Genomic DNA, 15,275 nt, shown 5'->3' with positions numbered 1-15,275 from the left:
CTAATTCCCAGGCCCCATTCTGAGTGGTAGATTTGGGTGGGACATCTGTATTTTTAAATCTCCGCTGCGATTACGATGCACCTGGTGGAGGCACTACTACCACAGATGGTCTAAGGGCCTCTCCCCAGCCTTGAAACTCCCACCCGTAGGGCAGGCCACCCCACTCCTGTGTCCTACTCGGGAAGGCAAGGGCCACAGTTGCTGGCTGCATCCTCTGGGGTGCCAGCTGGGACACAGGTGGCAGGCCATGGGGAGCAGGGTGCTGCCTGGGGAGGGTGTGTGCTGTGGACCTGCCAGGAACAAACACAGAGAGGCCTGGGAGGGCCCTGAGCTTCCCAGCCGGAGTCTCCCCTCCATTCCCTCCTCTGAAGGCCTCTTCTCCCTGACTTTTCTCCCTTCTTTTCCACTTCGGCCTCCAGCTTGTTTCTTTCTCTGTCCATTGCTCCCTCCTCCTTTTTCTGTCCCTAGCCTCCTCTCTCTGGGAAGCTTTTTAATTTTGACCCCACATCCCACAGTTGGTTGCTCCTGCCTCTTGTTGTCCTTCCTGTCCTGGTCTTCCTGCCCTGGCTCCCTGTCTCTCTCCAGCCCTGTCTCTGTCTCTCCCTGTTTTTCTCTCCCTGATGTGTTCTCTCTCTCCCTCCCTCCATGAATTTCTCTGTCTCTGTCCTGTGCCACCTCTCATCTGCCCTGCCTCTGTAAATGTGGGGAGGACCCTGGGAAAATGACAGAGGTCGGGAGAGCTGACAAGTTAGAGAAACCAAGGCTTGTGGAAACCGTGGCAACCCACAGTCTTCCCCACCTGACTCCAGCCCACCTTCCCCAGGCCACCCGGCTCTGTCCCCTGCATGCCCTGGGTCACCCAACCCCTCCCTCATGCCTGTGCCCAGCTCCGCATCTCCCTCTTCCCATTTCCAGCTTCCCTGACACTGCCCCGGGGTCCTTTCTCTGGCTGTCCCAGGGACCTCACCTCCTGTGAGCCCACAGCTCACTGTCTGTCGAGGGGGGACAGGCAGGAGGTAAGGATGCGTCCGAGCCTCCCTGGGACACGACCCTCACAGAGTCATGGACTGCAGGATTTGTACCATCTCCTGGCGCGAGAGCCAGGGTTGCCCAGATTGATGGAAGAGCAGGTGTTTGTGTCCCCTTCCGGTGAGAGCTTTCCAGCGCCCAGAGAGCCAAGACGGCTTGTGGAATTGGGGAAGAGGCAGGGAGAGGGTGGGAAGTGGGAGTGGAGGGGTATGTTCTTCCCCTCCCGGGGCCTCAGTTTCTCCTCACAAGCTCTTCCCTCTCTCTCATTGTCTAAGTTAGCCTTTCCTTCCCGCCTCTGGTGCGACTGGGGGTGGGGCAGGGGCAGGGAATGAGAGGATGTTGGGCTTTTACTCAACAGAGCAATTTCTCCTGTGATCAAAAGAGGCCATGGCCGCCTCATCTCTCCTCAGAGACCTGCCCTGACAGGTGGTGTCCTGCCTCCAGTCCGTGTTAACCCCCTCAAGGCCGGGGCCAGGCCAAGGGTCTGAGCCTTCCACCTGCCCCTTGAAGGGGACTCCCTGGGGTCCAGAGACATCAGGCTGGCCCTGGGGAGGCTGTGGACCCTGGGTCTCACACTTACATCTGGACAGGACTTCTGACCTCCAGGGCCTGGTGAGAACCTCAGGTGAAGAGTTGCCGTCAGGCTCCCTGGGCAGGTTGGGGTGGTCCTGCTGTCCCACCCTGGGGACTTTATTCCGGGGGCTGTGGGCTGGAAGGAGCCCCTGTTCCTTCCAGACTCCCTCTCTGCACCCTCCCTACTGCTGGCCCTGTGGCCCTGGGCGTGGGATGTGCGGAGGACCGGCCAGGAGAAGGGTTAAGTCAGGGACTCTTGGGATGGCTTTGGCCACGGCCATTCCTCCGGGAGAAGAGAACAAGGGGCCCATTCTGTGTGTGGGAATTAATAGCAAAGAGTCATCTGGGGTGTCACTCAAGCACTGATCGACTCCCAGAGGAATGTGAGAGGGAGAGAGAGAGGGAGAGGAGAGGAGAGGAGAGGTGTGGTGGGGGCTGAGACGGAGATGTCAAAGGCAGGGCATTAGGGTCTGGCTGGTACAGGAGCCCGCCCTGGTAAGAGGACCCGCCGCCCCAAGATGGGTCCTGCTTTTCACCACAGATGCACCCCTGTCCCTACACAGGATGAAGACCCCCTCCTGTCATTCCCTCACCTAGGGCCTCCCCCTTCTGTCTTCCCTCATTCCCAGACGGCCGTACCCTCTACCCTGAGGTGGGCCTGTTGGGCAGCTGGCCCTGAGTTCCTGGGCTCTCCCAGTCTGCCCCCATCTTTGCTGAGAGATCCAGGTGCTCCTTGTGGGAAATGCCCTGGGGATGGTGCTGTGGAGTGCCAGCCTGGGGTCCTGAGTTGTACCCTCTGTCCCAGGATCCAGGAGCCCCACTCGCCTGGCTCCAGGCCCAGTTCATTCCTACCGGGTGGCTGCAGGCACCTTTGGCTGCCTGCGTGTGGGGACACTGGAGCTTGTCAGCCATCACAGGGGGCTCAGGCTTCCTCATCTGCTCAGGCCCCTGTGGCAGCCTCAGCCTGGCCTGTGGGTGAGGACCAGCAGGCCTCCTGATATCTGAATGTCACAGCCTAAGGAAGGCCTTGGTGAGGCTCCAGGAGGCCTAGGAGGGTGTGGTGCTCTCCTGCTCCAGTTGTGGGGCTGAGTCAGAATCCTCCCAGGTCATCTGCCCCTGGGTGTCCTGACACCCCTTCCCCTCCCCAGGGCCTCAGCCTGGCCACCGAGCTGAAATGAGCCTAGACTCTGTGGGATGCAGAGGCAGTGGGGTGCGGAGGATGAGGGCTTTGGGGCAGTCAGAGCAGGGTGCTCCACTCCTTGGCCCTGTGACCTGGGCAGAGCTCCTTTGTCTCTCTGAGCCCCGGGGTTTCCTCTTGAAAATGGGTCATGTCATAACTGGCAGGTTCAGAGGTAAGAGAAGGTAACAGGTGTCAAGTGCCCGACACAACAGCCAACCACTGTGTGTTGTTATTTTTATTGTGATGATTATTGTTATTGGAGGGCTGGGCAGCCTCCATTACCCTTGGGCTGGAAGACACACCATGCACACCATTTGACTGCCTGGATCTGCACCTGGCAGCCTGTGCCTGCTCGGCGAATCGCAGGGATCCCAGTGCTGTTCCTCCTCAGCTGTGGTTTTGGCGAGGGTGAGCTTCCCGGCCCCCAGACCTCCTGTGTGCCAGCGTCATTTCCATATCTGGTGACTCATCCTGCTGGTCCTGCCGGAACATGATGCCTCCCCTGACGGCATGGTGCAGGCACAGTGTGTGCAGCCACGGGCCTCGGTTCCTCCCCTGGGAGTTGGCCACCTGCGCCCCCACGGTAGACTCTGGCATGCTAAAGCCTGAAGGGAGCTTAGTGGTTGGTCCAGCCGGACCTTCTTATTGTACTGACAGGGAGCTGAGGTCTAGAAAAGAGAGGGCCTTTCTGGAGCACTGTGGAGTAAACAAAGCTGGCAGGCTCTTCTACATTGGGCTAGGAGTCTGGACTCCTGGGTTCTTGCCCAAACTTGGATGCTAGGGGCCAAGTGGGCTAGGAAAATTCCTTACTCATAGCTGGGGTGGGGAGAGGACACATGGAGAAAGAAGGTGGAGCCTTTTGCAAACTAAAGTGCTTTCCAAATATGGGGGGTTATCAGGAGGGTGGCTTTGGGCCCCTCGAGATGGTGCTGACCTTGTGTTCCTCTGCAGTCTGTGCAGGGCACTAGGGTGGTTGGTGTCACCAGCCCAGGGGCTGCTGGACACAGTCCCTACCCAGAGGAATAAGCCAACACCATTGAGGAGGGGCAGCCTAGGGCTCCCTGCGTGGCTTTGGAGGTGTAGGGTGTTTGAAATAACATTCTCCAACATGCTCAAAGTGAAACCAGCTTCCTTTGGGAACATATGGAGACCACGGGCACTTCACAGGGGCTGATGAGGACCCACCAACTCTGCTGTGGGCGCTGTCCCTGCCCTTGGAGCTCATAGCCTGGTGACCTTGGCATTCATTATTTTCATTCCAGTTCTCAGCACAGCGCTTGGCACATAGTAGGAATTCAGGAAGTGTTTATGGGATGGAATGGGGTGATGACGTTGAGGCAAGACCAAGGGTATGAACGGAGATGACATCTGCGTCTTGCCTGGAAGCAGAGGGTAGGAAAAGGAGCAAGTGAGGAGTGGCGGCTGGCATGGGTGCAGCGCTACTGAGAGAAGGGGTTGAGAGAGGTTAGAAAAGGACTGGAGTCAACACTCCTGAGAGCCCTTCTTTGCCCTGTGGCCTCTTACTTGCAAGCTAGTTCCCCTCTCTCAGCCTCAGTTTCCTAATCTGTAAAACAGGGATAATAGGACTTATTCATGAGTTGTTGCAAGGCTCAAGAACGGTAACACATGGGCCATGGCAGGCTCTCGACCGTGCCTGCTGGACACCCAGTGTGTTGTGAACAGAGATCTTTAGAGAGAACAGATAAAAATTACAGAAGTATCTTATAGAGACACAGTTGACAGATACAGAAATAATGTGAGTTGCATCGTATTAGATTCAGAGAGACTAAAGATAGATTTTTAGGGGAATTTATGAATTTATTCATTTTGGGGACACAGAGAGTGATGAGCACTGGGATGGAGACAGTGAACGCCTGACATTGGAGGCTCCGGGACTATAGAGTTGCTTTGTTTTTTTTTTTTGGATAGAGTCTCACTCTGTTGCCCAGGCTGGAGTGCTGTGGCATAATCTCGGCTCACTGCAACCTCTGTCTCCCAGGTTCAAGCGATTCTCCTGCCTCAGCCTCCTGAGTAGCTGGGATTGCAGGCATGTACCACCATGCCTGACTAATTTTTGTATGTTTAGTAGAGATGGGGTTTCGCCATATTGGCCAGGCTGGTCTCCACCTCCTGACCTCAAGTGATCTGCCTGTTTAGGCCCCTCCAAGTGCTGGGATTACAGATGTGAGCCACCTCGCCTGGCCAAGTGGTTTTTTTTTTGGATGGAGTCTCACTCTGGTGCCCAGACTGGAGTGCAGTGGCGTGATCTTGGCTCACTGCAACCTCTGCCTCCTGGGCTCAAGCAATTCTCCCACTTCTGCCTCCTGAGTAGCTGGGATTACAGGCACCTGCCACCATGCCTGGCTAATTTTTGTATTTTTAGTAGAGACCAGGTTTCACCATGTTGGTCAGGCTGGTTCCAAACCCCTGACCTGGGGTGATCCATCCGCCTCCGCCTCTCAAAGTGCTAGGATTACATTCGTGAGCCACCACACCTGGCCTTTTTTTTTTTTTTTTAATTAATTTTTTTTCCCCAAACTTGGACAAAGCATATCACTTATAGACTTTTTATTGGGCCACAAAAATGCTTAAGAACTAAAGAAGAGGCCAGGCACGGTGGCTCACGCCTGTAATTCCAGCACTTTGGGAGGCCGAGGTGGGCGGATCACCAGGTCAGGAGTTCGAGACCATCCTGGCTAACACGGTGAAACCCCATCTCTACTAAAAATACGAAAAACTAGCCAGGCGTGGTGGCAAGCGCCTGTAGTCCCAGCTACTCAGGAGGCTGAGGCAGGAGGATCTCATGAACCTGGAAGGCAAAGGTTGCAGTGAGCCAAGATCACACCACTGCACTCCAGCCTGAGCAACAGAGCGTGACTATCTCAAAAAAAAAAAAAAAAAAAAGAACTAAAGAAGAAAACTCCAACTCCAAAGTATACAAAAATAGCAAAATAGAAATTATTCAAAATTTTAAATGAAAAAAATAAAAAAGATCCTTTAAAACTTGTTTATAGCCAACCAGTTCTATGTAGCATGTGATGTGGGTACATTTCAACATGCTTGATGCGATGTGGGGTCAGTGGGACCCACAAGAGTCTTATAAAGCGTCCAGGGCACTGCAACCTCCGCCTCCCGGGCTCAAGCAATTCTCCCACCTCAGCCTCCTGCGTGGCTGGGATTACAGGCACCTGCCACCATGCCTGGCTAATTTTTGTATTTCTAGTAGAGACTGGGTTTCGCCATGTTGGCTGGAGCCATGGGGCTGGGGTTGCTCAGCAAAGTCAGCTGTGTCTGGGGGCAACTGAGAAGGGCTTCCCGGTGGAGGTGATGTTTGGGTGCAACCTTACAGAGAGAGAAGGGATTGAATAGAGGGAAAAATGGCCTGGTGGTGACTTTTGAGTCTTTTGTTTGTTTGTTTGTTTTGTTTGAGACGGAGTCTCACTCTATCGCCCAGGCTGGAGTGCAGTGGTGCCATCTCAGCTCACTGCAAGCTCCGCCTCCTGGGTTCACGCCATTCTCCTGCCTCAGCCTCCAGAGTAGCTGGGACTACAAACACCTGCCACCAGGCCCGGCTAATTTTTTATATTTTTAGTAGAGACAGGGTTTCACCGCGTTAGCCAGGATGGTCTCGATCTCCTGACCTCGTGATCTGCTCGCCTTGGCCTCTCAAAGTGCTAGGATTACAGGAGTGAGCCACCGCGCCCGGCCAACTTTTGAGTCTTGAGGTAAAGGGAGATGTGTGAGCAAAGGTTCAGAGAAGGGAAAGCACATGGAGAATTAGGGAGAAAGGCGAGATACTTGGCATGCAAGATACTTTGGAATTAGGATGTGGAGAACGGGAGGGGTTAGGGTAACTCTAGAAAGTTTGGTAGAGGCTTATGTACCAGGCTTGGACTTTATCCTAAGGACAATCAGGAACCATGAGCGACACAGAGGCTTGCTCTGTTGCCCAGGCTGGAGTGCAGTGGCATGATCTCGGCTCACCGCAACCTCTGCCTCCCGGGTTCGAGCAATTCTCCCGCCTCAGCCTCCTGAGTAGCTGGAATTACAGGCACGTGCCGCCACACCTGGCTAACTTTTGTATTTTCAGTAAAGATGGGGTTTCACCAAGTTGGCCAGGCTGGTCTTGAACGCCTGACCTCAAGTGATCCGCCCATCTCGGCCTCCCAAAGTGCTGGGATTACAAGAGTGAGCCACCGCACCCGGCTGGGAGATAGTTTAAGAAGGGTGAGGAGAGTGGTGGTGACACAGTCAGCCTATTTTTATTTATTCATTTTTTTTGAGACAGAGTCTCACTCTGTCACCACTGGAGTGCAGTGGTATGATCTCGGCTTACTGCAACCTTTGCCTCTCAGGTTCAAGCGATTCTCACACCTCAGCCTCCCAAGTAGCTGGGATTACTGGTGCGCGCCACCATGCCCAGCTAATTTTTGTATTTTTATTAGAGATGGGGTTTCACCATGTTGGCCAGGCTGATCTCGAACTCCTGACCTCAGGTGATTCACCTGCCTCAGCCTCCCAAAGTGCTGGGATTACAGGCGTGAGCTACTGTGCCCAGAACAGTCAGGCTTTTTTTCCCAAGTTCACTCTCAAAGCATTTTGGCAGCTGCATGGTTGATGGGGAAGGGAGGGAGGTGCTGGAGAGTGGAGGCTGGAGACCCACTAGGAGATTAGGAGACTGTTTTTTTTTTTAGATGGGGTGTCGCTGTGTTGCCCAGGCTGGAGTGCAGTGGCGTGACATAGTTCATTGCAGCCTCAAGCTCCTCAGCTAAAAAAATCCTCCTGCCTCAGTCTCCAGAGTAGCTTGGACTACAGGCATGCACCTCTGTGTCTGGCTAATTTTTATTTTTTTGTAGAGATGTGGAGGTCTCACTATATTGCTCAGGCTGGTCTAGAACTCCTGCCCTCAAGTGACCCTCCCACCTCCCTGAGCTCCTGATGGCATAAGCCACCACACCTGGCCAGAGGCTGGAGTGTTAACACTGGTGAAAAATGATGAGAACCTGTATTAGGATGGGTCGTAGGGAGGGAAGAAGAGGAGAGATTTGAGAACAAGTCAGGCAGTGGCTGGAGTGAAGGGCATTGGAAATAGGTGGTAATAACACCCTTGCCACTTCCTGAGCGCTCACTGTGGGCCAGGTGCTTTCTACCTATAAGACATGCATATTTACTCACTGAGTTCTCATGACTGCCAGAGTGGAGCAAGAGATGGCAGGCAGGCCTGATTTAACTGGAATCTGCAGAATCCATACATGCCCTGCAGTTAAAAACCACTGGCTAACTTGATTACCTCTGTAAAGAAAACAATAAATAAAACCCAGTGTCAAAAACCACATGATAGGCTGGCCACATTAGTTCACGTCTGTAATCCTAATACTTTGGCGTGCCAAGTCGGGCAGATCACTTGAGGCCAGGAGCTCGACACCAGTCTGGCCAACATGGTGAAACCCCATCTCTACTAGAAATACAAAATTAGCCCGGTGTGGTGGTGCACGCCTGTAATCCCAGCTACTTGGGAGGCTGAGGCAGGAGAATCACTTGAACCTGGGAGGTAGAGGTTGCAGTGAGCTGAGATTGGGCCATTGTACTCTAGCCTGGGCAAAAAGAGTGAACCTCCGTCTCAAAAAACAAAACAAAACAAAACCATGTGATGCATATTTGTTGTCTGCAAATTAGAAAATATAGAAAAACAAGAAGAAAGGCCAGGAGCTATTGGTTTTTAACTGCAGGGCATGTATGGATTCTGCAGATTCCAGTTAAATCAGGCCTGCCTGCCATCTCTTGCTCCATACTGACAGTTATGAGAACTCAGCGAGTAGATATGCATGTCTTTTAGGTAGAAAGCACCTGGCCCACAGTGAGCACTCAGGAAGTGGTAGGGGTGTTATTACCACCTATTTCCAACACCCTTCACTCCAGCCTCCCGAGTAGCTGGGACTACAGGTGTGTGCCACCATGCCTGGCCAATTTTTGTTTTGTTTTAGTAGAGTCAGAGTTTCACCATATTGGTCAGGCTGATGTCAAATTCCTGGCCTCAAGTGATCTGCCCACCTCGGCCTCCCAAAGGGTGGGATTACAGGCATGTGAGCCACCTCGAATGCCAGATTTAAGAGTTTGGAGTCCTGATGGGGAACCACAAAGGATTTCAGCTCAGGGGTGACAGAACCCTATAGACCTTTAGCAAGTTCATCCTGGACAGATGGAGGAAAGACTGATAGCAGGAGAGCTAGTACTGGCCTGGGGGCTGGAGAGGAGAGCTCCCACCAGCAAAACATTAGGATGGAAGGAAGTTGGTGATCGATTGGGTGTGCAGAAGGCAGGGTGAGGGGTTGTCAGGCAAAATGGGAATGGAGGGGCGATGTAATCACTTAAAATGACAAGACCCAGCGCAGTGCCCTCTGAGCGAGGTCTGCAGAGTGGGACCTCCTTGTGCTGTTTGTCACTGGTCCTCAGTAAGGTCAGAGATGAGTACAGAACTTAGACAAGTATAGTCTAGAAACTCCTGTTACAATTTGACATGTCTGCAATTTCCAAGACTGATTCATTTTTAGTAATTATTTTTTATTGTATGTTACAGAAGTATTGGTCCGCAAAGAATTGGTTTTAAAAAACCTTGGGCCAGATGTGGTGGCTCACGCTTGTAATCCCAACATTTTTGGAGGCCAAGGCAGGAGGACCACTTGAGGCCAGGAGTTCAAGACCAGCCTGGGCAACCTAGTGAGACACCATCTCTATTGAAAAAATATTAGCCAGGTGTGGTGGCCCGTGCCTGTTGTCCTAGCTACTTGGGAGGATTGCTTGAACCCAGGAGGTAGAGGCTGCAGTGAGCCATGATGGCACCACTGCATTCTAGACTGGGCAAGAGAGTGAGACCCCATCTCTAAAAAAATAAAAAAAAATAGTTTGTTCTTCACTCTATTGAGCTGCAAAAATGCTGGTCTAGATGGACATTGGGACATACGGAGGGCAGCGAACCAGTGAGCGAGGCAGTGAGCAGGCATGTGGGTGGCTGTGCACACACCCCAGGGACCTGGGATTATTTCTGGGGTCAGAGTGATCATGGGGAGCTGACCACAGCCACCCAGCCCATAGCAAGGGCCACCCTCCAGCCGCTCACTCAGCAAATATTTAGCAGGCACGTACTGTGTGCCAGGCCAGGCGCCGAGGCACATGTTGGGAAGACAGAGGAGACGAGGCAGGTTCATCCCTTCCTCTTGGAGCTGATACCTGCTCTCATTAGTCCCCAAGGGTCATTCCAGAAGGGAAACTTCAACGTGGCTCTGGGGAGGAGTGGGCAAGGGGAGCAAGGAGCAGTTTTTCCATCCTACCTGGTCCATTGCCCCCACAGACCCCCCCAGGAAGGGCCTGGCTTGGGGAGGCAGCAACCAGGGGAAGGACAGGGAACAGGACTTGGGTCAGCAACCACGGCCCCAGCTCTGTCACCTCCATTTATGCCATTTTCCTGGGAAGCCTGTCATCTCCGAGCTCCGGCTTCCACATCTGCAAGGTGGGGATCCTGGGGTCCTCCTGCCTTATCCAACAGAGGTCTGGATTAGAAGGAGCTTGGGAGAGAACAGTGGGCTGACTCGTGATCACAGTCCAAGTTTCAAGAGTGCACCCTGCTTCTGTCTTCTTGTAGAGCTTCTGGAAGCCACAGGTGCACACATCTGAAAGGAACTTGGAATTTACTGGTATGGGTACTCCATTTTACAGGGTATCGAGCTGAGAGGCCTGGAGGGAGACAGATGTGGCTAAGGTTGCCCATGGTGAGCAGCAGAGTGGGAACATGAACCTAGACCCCCAACTGGACATCTGGCACCCTGAAAGCCTGAGGGAAGGTCCCTCCCAGAGTGCCGTGAAAATCTGGATGACAGAGACCATGTCTCTGGCAGGCCCCCAGCCCCTTCTTCACTAGGTCTCCTAATAGCAGCCACCCAGGACTGCCCAGGGTGGTGGGAACCTTTCAAGAAGGCAGAGGGACAGTGGGCTCAACCATAGGGCAGAACCCTGAGGGGCTCACAGGGCATGAGGTGGCCCAGGCAGGCAGCAGTGGGGTGGCTGGCAGACAGAAGGGGGACCCAGCAGCAGAGACCCATGTCAGGGGGCAAGGCTCCAGACCTGTGAGGGATGTGGCTAAGGTTGACCTGGAAAAAGGAACGCTGGGAGCCCGGGAGGTGGAAGGACACTGGAGGAGCTGGCGGTGGACAGAGTGGGGCCGCCCCCATGCCTCCAAGACCCGCTTTCACCTCTGCAAAATGAGATGGAAAGCCATGCCTCCCAGGGCTCCTGGTGGCTGGCAGATGACAGAGAGGGCGCCACGGGCCTCCAGTTCTTCCCGAGTCCCCCGGGGACTTGCCTGGGCCCATCAGCAGCAGCAGGCACTCCGCAGACTTGCTGAATTAACAAATGCCTGAGGGAGGGACGGGAACTCACACTAGTTGTGTTCGTGGTCGATTTCTGTCCTGAAGAATGGGGAATTACGGCGTTGCCGGGCTCCCTGTGATGGGGCAGCAGGACTGAGGCCTGCAGGAGTGAGTGTAGACGCGGTGGTCTGTGTGCAGCCCATTGCCTTCAGGGCTCTGCCACGGCAGGCCCCGTTTAGCTCCTCTGTTGCTTTACAATAAACTCGCTGGCTGTGATGGCTAACGCCTGTAATCCTAGCACTTTGGGAGGCTGAGGCAGGTGGATCACCTGAGGTCAGGAGTTTGAGACCAGCCTGGCCAACATGGTGAAACCCCATCTCTACTAAAAATACAAAAGTTAGCTGGGCGTGGTGGCACCTGCTTCTAATCCCAGCTACTCAGGAGACTGAGGCAGGAGAATCACTTGAACCCAGGAGGCAGAGGTTGCAGTGAGCAGAGATTGCACCACTGCACTCCAGCCTGGGTGACAGAGAGAGACTCTGTCTCAAAACAAAACAAAAAATAAAACATTAAAAAATGCAGGCGCTGTGGCTCATGCCTGTAATCCCACCACTTTCAGAGGCCGAGGTGGGCGGATCATCTGAGATCAGGAGTTCAAGACCAGGCTGGTCAACATGGTAAGACCCTACTAGGATCTGTAAGTCTCTACTACAAAAAATTAGCCGGGCGTGGTGGTGCATGCCTATAATCCTAGCTACTAGGGAGGCTGAGGCGGGAGAATCGCTTGAACCTGGGAGGTGGAGGTTGCAGTGAGCCGAGATCATGCCACTGCACTCCAGCCTAGGTGACAGAGAGAGACTGTCTCAAAAAACAACAACAAACAACAACAACAACAAAACATTTAAAAAGTCAGGCACGGTGGCTCACGCCTGTACTCCCAGCACTTTGGGAGGCCGAGGCAGGCGGGTCACCTGAGGTCAGGAGTTCGAGACCAGGCTGGCCACATGGTGAGATCCCGTCTCTACTACAAAAAATTAGCCAGGCTTGCGCCTGTAATCCCAGCTACTAGGGAGGCTGAGGTGGGAGAATCGCTTGAATCCAGGAGGCAGAGGTTGCAGTGAGCCGAGATTGCGCCATTGCACTCCAGTCTGGGTGACAGAGCGAGATGCTATCTAAAAAAAAAAAAAAAAAAAAAGAAAGAAAGAAAGAAAAGAAAAGGCAAAAAAGCAGTGAATTAATTAATTTTACATAGTATGATATGTGGGCAAGTGGAGCAGGGAAAGGGGTGTCAGGAGTAGAGGGGACAGTGATGGAGGGGCAGGCCTCTCTGAGAAGGTGGCATATTCATGAAGACCTGAAGTTGCACAGGCAGTTGGGCACTTGGGTATCTGGGGATGAACATTCCAGACAGAAGGAACAACTGTGCAGAGGCTCCAGGTGGGAGCGTGGCCGGAGCGTTCTGAGGACAGCCAGGAGGCCGGTGCAGCTGGGACAGAGTGAGCGAGGACAACGTGAGAGAGGAAGAGATTCGAGGGACCACCAGATGGTCCCTGTGGTGACATGGGCTCATACTCCAAGGGCAGTGGGGCTGCAAAGGGTTTAAGCAGAGCAGAGATGTGCCCTGATCTCTGTGTTCACAGGATTGCTGTCTACTCTGTTGAGAATGGCCCGAGGGCGTCAAAGCAGAAGCTGGGAGGCCAGGGAGGATGCCCCTGAGGTATTTCAGAGGAGAGGCAGTGGCGGGGGCCAGGGAGTAGGGGGTGGCCTGGCAGGCCACAGTGGCAGTGGTGAGAAGTACACAGTTTCCTGGTTGGGTTTGGTTTTCCTTTTTTAAAATTATGTTTTTGACAGCTTCACTTAGGTACAGTTGACATACAATAAACTGCACATATTGAAAAGGTGCACTTGGATGAGTTTTGACACGTGTATGCATCACACATGAAACTCTATCACCACAATCAAGTAAACAAGCACCTCCACCGTCCCCAAACTTTCCTCTTGCCCCTTTGTCATCCCTCCCTTCACCCCACCCTCTCCCTAGGCAACCACATGCAGTCACTGTAGATTAATCTGCATTTTCTAGAATTTTATCTAAATGGAATCATACAGAAGGTACTCGTTTTTGTGTGTGGTCTGGCTTCTGTCACTCAGCATAATTGTTTTGAGATGTATCTATGTTGTTGTGTGTATCTGTAGTTTATCCTTTTCATTACAGAAGAATATGTCATTGTATGGCTAGACCATAATTTGTTTATCCCTTCACCTGTTGATAGACATTTGGGTTGTTTCCAGATTTGGGCTATTACAAATAAAGCTCCTATGAACATTCATGTACAAGTTGTGTGGACATATGCTTTCATTTCTTGTAGGTAAATAGCCATGAGTGGAATGTCTGGGTCATGGGGTATGTATATTTAACTTTTTTTTTTTTTTTTTGAGACAGAGTCTCACTGTCACCCAGGCTGGAGTGTAGTGGCGCGATCTCGGCTCACTGCAGGCTCCACCCCCCGGGGTTCACGCCATTCTCCTGCCTCAGCCTCCCGAGTAGCTGGGACTACAGGCGCCAGCCACCTCGCCCGGCTAATTTTTTGTATTTTTAGTAGAGACGGGGTTTCACTGTGTTAGCCAGGATGGTCTCGATCTCCTGACCTCGTGATCCGCCTGCCTCGACCTCCCAAAGTGCTGGGATTACAGGCATGAGCCATCGCGCCCGGCCTGTATATTTAACTTTTAAAGAAATGATCAAGTCTGGGCGTGGTGGCTCATGCCTGTAATCCCAGCACTTTGAGAGGCCGAGGTGAGAGGATTACTTGGATCCAGAAGTTCAAGGCCAGCCTGGACAACATAGCAAGACTCCATCTCTATTAAAAGTAAAAATGTTAACTAGATATGACAGTGCACACCTGTAGTCCCAGATACTTGGGAGGCTGAGGTGGGAGGATTGCTTGAACGCAGGAGTTTGAGGTTGCAGTGAGCTATGATTGCAGCACTGCACTCCAGCCTGGGCAACTGAGCAAGGCCTTGTCAAAAAAAAAAAAAAAAAAGAAAAGAAAGAGAGGAGAGAGAGAGAGTGAGAGAGAGAAAGAAAGAAAGAAAGGATCAAACTGTTTTCCAAATTAGCTGTACCATTTTACATTTCCACCAGCGAGGTTTCAGAGTTCCAGTTCCTTCACCCTGAACAACATCTAGTCTGATCAGTTTTTAAAATTTTAGCCATTCTAATAAATAGGTATATGTAATAAATATGTAGTAATAACTCCTTGTGTTTTTTTTTTTTCCTTTGAGATGGAGTCTTGCTGTGTCACCCAGGCTGGAGTGCAGTGGCACAATCTCGGCTCACTGCAGCCTCCGCCTCCCAGGTTCAAGCAATTCTCCTGCCTCAGCCTCCCAAGTAGCTGGAATTACAGGAGCACCCCACCACGCCCAGCTAATTTTTGTATTTTTATTAGAGATGGGGTTTCGCCATGCAGGCCAGGCTGGTGTTGAACTCCTGACCTCAGGTGATCCACCTGTCTTGGCCTCCCAAAGTGCTAGGATAACAGGCATGAGCCACTGCGCCCAGCCTTAATGGTGTCTTTTGAAGAGGAAAAGTTTTGAATTTTGAGGAAGTATAAGTTATCAATTTTTTTCTTTTATGAGTTGTGCATTTAATGTTATCTAGGAAATCTTTGCCTAAGTTCCCAAATACTATCTCCTATATTTTCTTCTAAAAGTTTTACAGTTTTATATTTAACATTTGGGGCTATGATCTGTTTCTTTCTTTCTTTTTGAGACAGGGTCTTGTTTTGTTACTCGGGCTGGAGTGCAGTGGAATGATCACAGCTCACTACAGCCTCGATCTCCCAGGCTCAAGTGATCCTCCCACCTCAGCCTCCCGAGTAGCTGCGACTATAGGCATTCGCACCATGCCTAGCTAATTTTTGTATTTTTTTTGTAGAGGCAAGGTTTTGCCATATTGCCCAGGCTGGTCTTGAACTCCTGGGCTCAAGTAATCCACCTGCTTTGGCCTCCCAAAGTGCTAGGATTACAGGTGTGAGCCACTGCACCCAGCCTTGTGATCTGTTTCGAGTTAATTTTTTAAAATATGTTGTCAGATAAAGGTTATGGTTCTTTTTTTTATACACATGCTT

The sequence above is a fragment of the Hylobates moloch genome, unplaced genomic scaffold (genome assembly GCF_009828535.3).
Source record: "Hylobates moloch isolate HMO894 unplaced genomic scaffold, HMol_V3 SCAFFOLD_19, whole genome shotgun sequence".
In the NCBI taxonomy this organism is placed as follows: domain Eukaryota; kingdom Metazoa; phylum Chordata; class Mammalia; order Primates; family Hylobatidae; genus Hylobates; species Hylobates moloch.
This window is presented reverse-complemented; position numbering follows the sequence as displayed.